This window comes from Parus major, chromosome 4 (genome assembly GCF_001522545.3).
Source record: "Parus major isolate Abel chromosome 4, Parus_major1.1, whole genome shotgun sequence".
In the NCBI taxonomy this organism is placed as follows: domain Eukaryota; kingdom Metazoa; phylum Chordata; class Aves; order Passeriformes; family Paridae; genus Parus; species Parus major.
In genome coordinates, this window is record NC_031771.1 from 66,660,867 (window position 1) to 66,671,131 (window position 10,265).

Sequence of the window (10,265 nt, forward strand, 5' to 3'; positions counted from 1 at the left end):
AGTGCCACCACTGACCACGTCCCCCAGTGCCACCACTGACCACGTCCCTGAATGCCACCACTGACCACGTCCCCGAGTGCCACCACTGACCACGTCCCCAAGGGCCACCACTGACCATGTCCCTGAATGCCACCACTGACCACATCCCCCAGTGCCACCACTGACCATGTCCCCCAGTGCCACCACTGACCATGTCCCCCAGTGCCACCACTGACCACGTCCCCGAGTGCCACCACTGACCACGTCCCCAAATGCCACCACTGACCATGTCCCTGAGTGCCACCACTGACCATGTCCCCAAGTGCCACCACTGACCATGTCCCTGAATGCCACCACTGACCACACCCCCGAGTGCCACCATTGACCACGTCCCCAAGTGCCACATCCACACGGCTTTTCAAGCCCTCCAGGGATGGGGACTCTCCCTCTGTGCCAGGGCTGGACAACCCTTTCCATGTGGAAATTTTTCCTCATATCCAACCTAACCCTCCCCTGGTGCAATTTGAAGCTGTTTCCTCTTTCCTTTCCCTGTTGCCCTTGGGGGTGATGTCTGACAGAACCTCCTGCAGAGTCTCCTTGGCTCCCTGGACTGGGCAGAGACCAGCACAGGGTCACTCATTTCCAACCAGACCCATCATTTGCCACACGTAACTGGAACCCTCTTGGAGCTATGGAATCTCCCTCTCCCCAAAGGCCCAGGCTCTCCCCTTGCCAGCTTCCCGCTGCCAAAACCCACTCGCTGTGAAAATTTCATTTTGAAAATATTTTCTGCAAATTAGGGAGGTCTCAGTGCAGGGACCCGAGTGACACAGCAGCGGCTGGACCCAGAACAGAGCCAACCCTGCACTGGAGGGTTGGGGAGAACCTGAAGGATCAGGAGCCTGTGCATTCCAAATCCCAGGCAAAGGGAAAGAGCCAGGGGGGAGTTTAAATGAAACTTTTCTCCTTTTTTTTTTCCAAAGCAATTGTTTCTCTTTTTTTCAGCCAGAAACTGGGAAAAAATTCTTCCAAAAACACGTTTCCCTTCAGTTGGCAAACATTTTTCCTCCCTTTTTATTTCCTATCTGCTTGATAAAGAAAATTCTCAATATTTGGAGAGAGAGTTAAGATGAGGGAACAGAAACAAGGGATATGATGCCACTTAGTGGAACATGGATAATAATAAAGAGCAATATTCCAGCATCCATGGTGCAAATTTTTGGTCACCTCTGTGACACTGTGCTCTTAATCCTGATGAGAAGTGGGGATTTCCCAGAGTACAGGGCTTTCAAAGCAGCCTGAGCTGTCAAAAACCAGAAAAAAGTTTCCCTTCCAATCCTGCAGATGCAGCCTGATGGCACTGGGAATTTTGCAGAAGAGTGGGAAAATCAGGGATGCAATAAGTGCAGGGATTGCAGTGATGAGTTGCTCCATGAGCATCTCACAAGACATCGAGATCTTTCCAAGCAGTGCTAATGAGAGGGAGAAAGGACAATCACACCAGCTCATGGCTTTTCCCAAACCCCTACCAGGGCAAAACCAGGATGATGAAACTCAAATCACTGTAAGAACACAGTGAAAGATGCCCAGAAATGAAACCAACACCAGAGGAATACTGCAGAAATACCCAAACTAGCCACCCTCCCCAGGCAGGGGGCATGGACATGACCCAGCCAGGCTGCCCTGTCAAACCCTGGCCACTGATAAGGGAAAACCTCTTATCTCCCCCCAAAACCCCTGCAAATAAACCCTGTGCTCAGCAGAAGTGCCAGGGCTGCAGAGACTCTGCTTGGCAGCAGTCCTGTTGGCACATTCCTCGATGCTTTACAGCATTTTCAGCCCTCCTGACATAAGCAAGGCACAAAAGAAGGAACTCAGGCTTGGTTTGGCACCTGTATAAAAGGGACAGGGGCTGGCAGGAGTCTCCTGCCTTCTGCTACAGCCAGGGAGCCATGGCTGTGTCAGGAGCAGGGTGAGCAGGAATTATAGATTACAGATTTATAGAGGACTTGGAGTCTGAAAAGAGGCTGACAGAGAAGGCACAAAATTGGAGACCTTTTCACTGCTCTTCTCTGACGCTTTTTAATCATTTTCCAAAGGTTTTGCTGGCTCTGTCTTAGCCCCGTGTCTGCCTCTCTGGATCGCTCCAGGGTCTCCTGTCACCTCACAGACCCACTGGGGATCATGTCCCAGGGGTCTGTCACCCCTCTGCAGTTATTCCCTTGGCTCCATCCACTTCATCCCCTGTACCACAGCAGGAAAAACATCACATCCCCCCGTGGAGTGGGATCCAGCCTGGCTCTGCTTTGGTGCTCCCTTTATCACGGGATCACACAATGGTTTGTGTTTGATGGGACCTAAAAGATCATCTCCTTCCCATCCCCTGACTCCTGACCTTCTCCACCTTCCTTGCCCCAAATCTTCTGCACTCCAACAGGGTTTTTTTGCCAGTTCAGCCCTTTCCAAGCCTTTCCCCTTCCCCTCTCCACCTCGTTCCAGGCTGGTTGCCACGGCAGGGATGCTGCAGGGGTGTCAGATGGCCTCTTCCTCTCATCCTGTGGGGGTTTTCCACTTGATCCATTTTACCTCTGAGCTGCTGCCATCACAGCCCACAAAGCAATCCCTGTGCTCCTGCCACTGCCACTGCCCAGGGTGCTTTAAAATTGCATGGATCTGCTCTGAGCAGGCTGGAATTCCTGTCTGGGATTGTGAGTCAAGAGCTGCTGGTAGCACAAGTGTCCCTGGGATGGCACCTGTCCTCTCCAGCCACAGATTAAATTTGTGGGGAAAGCAAGGAAGCAGCACTAGTCCCGTTTTCCTCTGCTCTGACTGTTGGCAAGCAGTGATTTAGGGATTTCTCAGTCAGAGGTTTTGTGTGAAGCATCGTGTTTGAGGCACGAGGAAAAAATCTTTAGGCTGATATCAAAGTGGTGCTTTTGCCTAAATTCCTTTTGGAGCCACGGATGCAGAAGCAACGTGGAACTGAATTAAAATATTAGTTCAAACCCAAGGAAAAGTGCTCAGATTAAAGAATAAAACCAGCCAAAAAAGCGAGGATTTTCAAATTTTCAGTCAGCAGAGAGAAAACAGGTTTTCCAGTATTTCTGAGATGGGCTAAGTGCTGTGGGGACATCTTCCACCCTGGTCCCAAACTATTCAGCCCCAATGCCATGAGAGAAGGCAGGAGAGAATCTTGTTCTCATAAAGCGCAGCTGTGAAAAAAACTGGGCTTGAAACCCCCTAAATCCTCAAACAAAAGTAACACTTAGAGACTGTCCTGCAAAGAACACCATCCCATGCACTCAGGATGGATCCAGGGGACACCCTGCCCTTGGGGCACCCTCTGGGTGTAGAATCATGAAATGACAAAGCTTGGAAAAGACCTCCAAGAGCATCAAGTCCAACCTTCTACCATGTCAGGAGGTGAACCTGAGCATCCAGCATGGATTAACCCCTTGGAGCTGTTGGAACCGTCTCAACGTTTGAATGTTTGAGAGTGTGTTAATAACAACAACAACAAAAAAAAATAATAAAAATTGGGAAAGCCTTGAGCAGCCACAACCTCTTATCCCTTCTGGACAAGGTTGTCCCAACTCTGGAAGCCTCAATCCCGAGCAAGGAGGGCACAAACAGGGTGGTGGAGAGAGGGATGAGTGACATCGCGCTTTCCTGGAAGAGCGCGGCCGGCGCCCCAGCGCAGCTGTTGAAAACCCAGCATGGGAGAGGCTGAATGAATGCGGAGAGTGACATTTCTGGGCTCTGCTAAGTGGCTCACAGCAGGCTCTGCTATTTGCATTGCACAAATAGTCATTTTATGATTAAAAACAACAACAGCAAATAGAAGCGAAACCGAGATAAAACTGGCGAGCGCCGTGCAGAGGTTGAGGGGGTGCAAGGGCTGGCTCTACCCACAGCTTTAACCCCCAAACCTCACTGATCCTGGGTTCAACCTTCCCTTCCACTTTTTCACGTTTTCTCCTTCAAGCTTCTCACCCGGCACACCCACATTTCAAGTGCGAAGAAATAATGACAAAAATGATGGGTGTGCTGAGTGGCAGAAATGGACCAGAACCAAACAGAAACATTCCGGGGGGGTGGGGGAGGTGGGCTTTCTCCTGAGGGAAAGATTTGCATTGAATCCCAGAATTTCTGAGGTTGGAAAAGGCCTCCAAGATCATTGAGTCCATCCTGTGACCAAGCCCCACTTTGTCACCCAGCCCAGAGCACTGAGTGCCACATCCAGCCGTTCCTTGGACACCTCCAGGGATGGGGACTCCAAACCTCCCTGGGCAGAAGTTGCCCATCACTGCTGGAAGTTGCTCTCCAGCCTTCCATGATGAAGAAGGGCTTGGCAGCTTGGAAAAAGAGAAACAGGCTAAAAATTCCCAGAGGGAGACCAGGAGGGATTTCTTCTCTGGCTGGAAGTTTTTAAGCCGTGTCTCCCTGTCCTAGACGTGGGCCAGCAGGGAGGTCCTGGTGTCACTCAGCAGGAAGAGAGATGGTGCCATCAGCAGATAAAATCACTGAATCATTAAAGGTGGAAAAATCCCCAAAGATTGTCCAGTCCAACCATTCCCCCAGCACTGCCAAGGCCACCACTGACCCATGTCCCCAAGTACCACTTCCACGTGGCTTCTAAATCCTTCCAGGGATGGGGACTCCAAAACATGACCACCTTTTCCATGAAGAAATTTTTCCCTAATATCCAATTTACACCTCCCCTGGCCCAGCCTGAGCTGTTCCCTCTCCTCCTGTCCCTGTTCCCTGGGAGCAAGAGCCCGACCCCCCCGGCTGTCCCCTCCTGGCAGGGAGTTGTGCAGAGCCAGAAGGGTCCCCTGAGCCTCCTTTTCTCCAGGCTGAGCCCACCCAGTTCAGATGGAAAGCTGGTTTCATCACGGGATGGGAACTTTTCAGGATCCCAGACAGGATTTCTGGGGCTGGAGGGATCCTGGAAAACCTTCTGCAAAAGATGTGAGAAGGAGAGGAAAGGAATGAACACAAAGCACAGGATGCCCCGAGGCAGCAGGGGCTGTGTTTTTCCAGTGTCCTTCCTCCATAAAAACCTCGTGGATCCAGCAACAACCACACAGCCTGGCCGTGTCCACCAACCCCTTCATATCTTTTGCAGCCCAAATCCTGCTTTTCCTCAAGGAGGAAGAATTGCTTGTGTCCTTTCAGGCGCTCTGTCCCTATAGGATTCTCCCAACTTCTGGATGCTCTGGACCCCGGAGGGAAGGAGCTGAATCCTGTAATTCCTCCCCATTCCCTGAGCCAGGTGCTGTCCATCTCTGTCCCAGGGTCAGCACAACCTCCTGAGCAGCAAATGCTGAACCATTGCAGGTTCTGTCAGCTCGTTAGCGACAGCCGAGAGGCACAAGGGATAATTGTGCTCTCCTTTATTGTTAAACCTGTAATTTGTACCTCGCCCGAGGCCAAATATCCCTCGGGAAGAAGGATGCTTGAGGATTTCAGAGTCTACCTAGTCTATTAAAAAGAGAAGAGAAAGGAGGAGGGATTTGGAAGATAGGAACAAGAGGGTAATAAACAACCAAAAATACCTGCAAGGCAGTGGGGAGTCATGGGAACAAGTTGTTTCCCTGTTTATTCAAAGCTCCAGCTGCACTAAAAGCTGGTGCAGTTCATCTCTTCCTCCAAGCCAGGAATTATTGGAGCCAAGAGCAGCAGTGGAGGAGTTTACTGACCACCCATGAGTGGGGCATTGCCTGGCTCTGGTGCTGTGGGGCACGGGATTGTCCCCTGTCCCCACCAAGCACAGCTGCCAAGTCCCCAGGTGCTTGAGGGGAGAGCCCCAGACAGTGCAGGTGCAAAGCTGAACCTGTTTCTTGGCCATTTAGGAGTAGTTTCCAGACTGCTCACACCCATCCATCCATCCTGGGCATGTGGAGGGGTCTCAGCAGGATCATTTCTGGGTGGTTTTGGAAGAAACAGCTCCATTCTTCAACTCCAAACACTGGACCAGCAGCTACTGCAACACTGACCCATCTCGTCAGGATCTTCCAATTCCACCTTATAGACGAAGATGTCCCTGTCCATGGCAAGGGGGTGGATCTGGATGACCTTTAAGGCCCCTTCCAACCTAAACCCTTCCCTGATTCCATGATATTCAGGGCTGGGATTACTTGGCAACATTGCAGCTCTTACTTTGGACACCATCAGTGTCTGAAAAAAAGAATAGCCCAGACTTGGGATCGATTTGAGATGTTCAGACAGGCGAGGAGGTGGATGTTGGATGGCTGAGTAGTATTTTTTTTCCCTTGGGAATAACTATTATTATTTGCTCTCCTCGCAGCTACAGACTCACAAGAGCCTCATGACAGAAATGTGGATGAGCAGCAGAAACACCATCATTTGGACATAGATGCTCTCCTGGCTGCATCAATTCCTTTCAAAACCCACATCCCGAGGAAAATCTTCAGCCATTACAACACCAACATTTCCCAGAAGCGAAAAAGGAAGGAATTTCCATCTGTGTGAAACTATCTTACAGATGGTTGAGACAGGAAAGTCTTTGAGGAATGAAATAGCAGGGGCAGGACGTTGGAGGAATGAGCTGGACTAAATTTAACCCAGGGAAAGAAAAGCCTGCTGCTAAAAATGCTCATGCTAGCACAAAGAAGGGAAGAGCCCAGAAATGGGAATGTTTGAATGGGAGGAAGGGGCAAGAAGGGGATTTAAAAAGTGAAATTTTAGTGGTGGGGCAAAAAAAAAATCCCTTTCCACTCAATTTGGTGCATGGGTTTGAGTGAGGTTTCACAGCCTCAAAAAAAAAAAAACAAACAACTGAGCCTTGTTCCCTTCTGCATAAATACAGGGAGATGGTAAATGGGGAAGGGCTGAAAACCTTCTGGCACTTCTTGAGTGTTGAAAAGTAGCTCCACTGGGGAGATCCATCCCTAAAACAAGTTATTCTGGACCAGAGGACACATTGAAGTGACAGAGAGGACACCAGGGCAATGACACTGCCCATCCCAACCAGCTGATCCAAAGGAATGGGAAATTCCACCTTCATTTCCTTCAGCCTTCAGGCTTTTATAAAATCAGGCCTAGAAAAATGGGGGAAAGACTCCATTCTACCACAAGTTGTGTTTTTCCATTTTAGATTCCTAGTGTAGGGGGAAAAGAATGCAGCTTTGGGGGTTTTATGGTGTGCAATGTTTTTCCAGCAAATCCAACACATGGAACAGTCACCCACCCACCCAGTTCCTTTTGACTCACCCATCCTCCCCACTTCAGGTGAAGTCCAGGGATTCCAGGCTGTCCATCCAGGCCACCATCATCCCACTGATCCCAAATCCCAGAGAGAACTGGAGATGGCGTGGGCAGCATGGTTCTAAGTCTGGCTCCACGGTTTTGTAGACAAGAAAAGTCCCTTTTATCATAACCCACCTCCTGGATTCAGGCTCTTTGTGCCCTGCATGGAATCATTAAGGTTGGAACAGACTTCCAGGATCAAATCCAAACAGGGAGAGTGGAACAGACTCCACAGTATCCCTGCTGCAGATGTGAATTGAAATGTCCCCCTCTAGAATTCAGGAAAATGCCTGATTGATTCCCACCATGGAGAACGATTCCAGCACTCAGGTGAGCCCAGACCACCAGAGACACCAGTAAATCCCCCCTGCTGCCCCCTCAGTGCCCTGGGGGCTGTTTCCCTGATAATGGGAATGCAGCAGGGCTGGCAGCAGTCATCTGGGGACACGGGAATGCCAGCACAATGCGTGGCTTTGTGTCCTTCACCCTATGACATCCATGTGTGGCAGACAATGCGAGTGTCCTGTGCTCCCCTGAATGGGGCAGGGATTGTTTACATGGGAACTGAGCAGCCCCAGGGCCTTGGCAGCTCTTTGCTCCTTGAGTTATGATGGATGGAAGAGCTCTCACGGCTTCCAGGGTGGGTAGGCACAGAAATAGGGTTGGGCAGATGGAATGGGATCATTTTGGGAATAATAGGCCTTTATGGTGGCCTGAAATTGTGTGGTGTTTTCCCTTTCCTAGAATATGATGTGGACGGAATCTTGGGTCTCTCTCTCAGAAGATCCAGATGCCAGAGCAGGACCTGCAAACCTCTGTGTTCTGGTTATGTTCATTTTTGCCAGGAGATGTGCAGCTAAAACTCACCTTGGGCTTTCTCCTCCAGGCCTTTGAAGGTCTGAGGAAGGGGACACACATCTGACCTGGGATTTGTCACAGCCAGAATCACTTCAACTGACAGAGGGAAGGTTTAGAGTTAGATATTAGGAAGAAATTCCTCCCTGTGAGGGTGGGGAGGGCCTGGCACAGGGTGCCCAGAGAAGCTGTGGCTGCCCCTGGATCCCTGGAAGTGTCCAAGGCCAGGTTGGATGGGGCTTGGAGCAGCCTGGGACAGTGGAAGGTGTCAGAAGGTGGAACAGGATGATCTTTAAGGTCCCTTCCAACCCAAACCATTCTGTGATTTCATGGACCCACCATTTCCTTGGGCAAAGCAGCTGCCTCCCTCCTCCTCCTCCTCCTCCTGCTCTTGGATGGAGGAGCACATCTGGCTTTGACAGATGAACCACAACCAGGAATATGAGGGATGAGGGTTGGGAGTCACTGTGGGGACAGAAGGGAGCTGGATCAGAGCTGAACTTGTCCCACAGCACGAGCAGGGTTGTGGCTGTAAGAAGAAGGAGCTGTACTCACCATGAAGGTTGGGTTGCTCTCCAAGAAAGCATGAACAGAGCAGGGTTTGCTCTGTGTTTATGTGCCCTGCTGACTCTGGTGGAGCTGTGTGGTGATCCCAGGGTTTGGCTGGAGCCCAGGATCCCGCGGGTGGTGCCAGCAGCAGGAGAGCAGCCACGTCTGGAACACCGCGGAGAGGGAAGGACAGCGGGGACTCCTGGACTCTGGCTGGGGGCAGGTTGGTCATGGCCAGGTGAGGCCCCTGCAGGACATGGACAAGGCTCATCCTGACTTTGGACATATCCCAGAATGGCCATCCCAATCCTTCCAACTAAAAGTCTGGACTCACTTGGAGCCCCTGTCTTCAGGGACACCCCCAAGAACTCCCTGCAGAAGATCCATGGAGCTATTCTGCTCATCCTCAGCTATGGTGGAGACTCAGGCATCTCATGGAAACATGGATCATCTCCATGGAAACATCACCATTCCTGGGGCAGGAACTTTCCCGATGATGACCTTCCCTTTGCAGCTTGTTTTTAATCTGTGGTGAGTGTCACTTACAAAGTGACAAATCCTCATTTTCACAGCAACTCTGCTCTGATGTGGCTCCCTGTGTAATTGCCTGGGATTCCTCAGCCCATATTCAGCAAATAATGACTCTCATGGAAGTTATTTGTAGAACTTAATAATTTCCATTAGCTGCATTATGGGATTGCGTTTTTAATTATTTTTTTTTTCCTGTAATAATACATAATGAAATAATTGTGGAATTTCTAATAGGTAATTATCTTGCTGAAAACAGTTTAAAACACCAGTGAGTGTGGGTTGTTTTTAGCTGAGCATGGGGAAAAGAGAAGGAGAATGAAACATCACCTAGAGCAAGAAGCAGAGATAACAGCTTTTTGTGGAACCAGCAGCGTCCTCAAAACTTCAGGTCAACAGGACTGCACAGGATGAATCCCAGAATTGCTGGGGCTGGAAAAGCCCTCCAAGATCACCAAGTCCAACCTGTGACCAATCCCCACCTTGTCACTAGCCCAGAGCACTGAGTTCAGGTGTTCCTTGGACACCTCCAGGGATGGGGATTCCAAATCTCCCTGGGCAGCCCGTGGGTTCCTTCCCATGAGGAAATTCTTCCTGATATCCAACCTGAACTTCCCCTGGCACAGCTTGAGACATTTGCTCTCATCCTGTCCTTGCTCCCAGGGAGCAGATCCTGACCCCACTGGCTCCCTCCTGTCAGGGAGTTGTGGAGAGCCAGAAGGTTTGAAAAGACAAGGTAGGCACAAACTGGAACCAAGAGACTTTTTGATTATTAAATTACACATAAATTCTTGGAAGAGTTTTAAACTGGGACCAGAGGGAATATTGGGGTATGGAATATATATATCAAGTAACAGGCCTGAGTAGGGAATCGCTCTATAGAATTATCTCCTCTGCAGGTCATCCCAACAGGCTGCTGGAGAGGGCTTGGAGCTGCAGTCTCTGGGCATCTCTGTAGGAAAAACAGAGAAAAATAAGGGCAGGAGACAATGAAAGGCCAAATGTCATGAAAGGACATCCATCCATCATTCATCCATCCATCCATCATCCATCATCCATCCATCATCCATCATCCATCCATC